Genomic DNA, 1,781 nt, shown 5'->3' with positions numbered 1-1,781 from the left:
ATTTCAACAGTGCTTCTGAAGACACGTTGCACTGCCGAATTTCTCTTTCCCGTTGCCTTCTCTTAGTAAGCATATCTGGCAAAGGGAAACGATCATATTCGGACATTGTTTGCGCCGATGTGGGTTTGGCCCCAGAAGGACAGTCCCGTCTTGCGAGCCATGCGGAATGCTTGTTCTGTAGAGTTATTGGTTGTCATTCTCTACGCGATGCATATTTAGCTGTTTCGTCCGCTCAGGCAGCCGACTGGCGTTACGCGCCCTGCGCCGCTCCATTGCGTTTTGCATCGCTTTTTTTAGTGTTTGCCGAATGCTACCTTCTTTTCAAACTTTGCTTATAGGATGGCTGTCCCGCCGCTGTATATGAGCTTTGAATAAGCTCAGTGGGGGCGGTTCCATCTCCAGGTGCTCGCATGTTTGGAGGCAGAAGGCTATGCTACAAACCGCAGCATATGTTGCCGTGTCTTCAGTGCCGTCTGCTGCTGCTGCTTGCTATTGTCTGTCTGTACACCTTGCTGCAGCAGCAGCTTGCTCGTGCCTTTCCTACTACGTTGCGCCGTTGGCCCCTAATACCTCGGCAGACATTTCAAAGGGGAGGGGCCTTCTGCAGCAGCAACAGCAACAGCAGTAGCAGCAGCAGAAGCAGCAACAACAACGCCTCAATCGGGAGCTCCTTCCCTCTCCGCCCTTCTGCTATGGCGGGGGAGCAACTCGGCCCCCCTGCAGCTCGGTGAATCTCGTCTTGCGTCTGCCCAGCGAGCAGCAGCAACGACAATAGCACGAGCAGCAACAGCTGTCGCAACACGTTTGAGGAATCCTTTTGTGCCTCTGTGTGCTTTCTCTTCGTGCTGGGGGTTGCACGCCTTCCCGCGCCCGCTGCTGCTGCTGCTGCTACAAATGCTGCTGCTGCTGCTGCAGCTGCTTCTTAGGGGAGATGGAGAGGCCTTCGTAACAGCATCAGGTCCAGACCGTGTGGCCTCCTCGGCTGCACAGGAAGTCGCCGATATGACACTGCAATCGCCAGGGGGGCCCACGAAAAAGCACTGCCCCCTTGGGGACCCCAAAGGGCACATAGGAGGCTGCCACAGCCATAGGGGCGCCTCGAATGCCACGGGGGTCCCCCCAATACCATTCGGGGCTCCATGCGACAGCAGGGCCCGCAAGGGCATAGAGGGCCCCTAATGGAGCCAAAGATGAGGGGGGCCACCAAGAGCATTGGGGACCCTCAAAACACCTTTGAAGTGGCAATCGGGGAACCGCAAACGATTTCTGAACCCTGAAACCAAGATGGCACTCCTACTACCAGTCGATTAGGTCTTGCGCTTAGGATGTAGGGATTACGGGGTTATTTGTAGGAGGCACCGAAGGTGAAAAAAGAAATAAGAGGACGACGAGCGGTTCCGCGTCAGCATGTTTCTCCTTTTATTCTTCGTTTGTCTCTTCCTCTTTGTTTTTCTTCTTCTTATTGTCTGTCTCTTTCTCTTTGTTTGTCTCTTTCTTTTTGTGTGTCTGTGTGTTAGTCGTTATTCTGTTGCCCCTGTTGCCCCCTCCGGTCTGTTGCTTCTGTTGCTCGCACTGCTGCTGATGTTGCTGCTGCTGTGGCTGGTGCTGGCCCTGCTGCTGTTGCTACCACTGTTGTTATAGCTGCCGCCGTCACTGTTCCTGCTGCTTTTGCTGCCACTACTATTGTTGCTGCTTTTGGCACTGTTGCCGCTGCTGCCACAGTCGTTGGTACTGCTGCTGTTCCGTTATGTGTTTAGTTTCTGCTGCTCGTCGTTTACAGA

This window comes from Eimeria mitis, genomic scaffold (assembly GCF_000499745.2).
Source record: "Eimeria mitis Houghton genomic scaffold, Emh_scaff2568, whole genome shotgun sequence".
NCBI lineage: Eukaryota > Apicomplexa > Conoidasida > Eucoccidiorida > Eimeriidae > Eimeria > Eimeria mitis.
The sequence above is the reverse complement of the archived record's forward strand: the minus strand, read 5'-3'. Positions refer to the sequence as shown.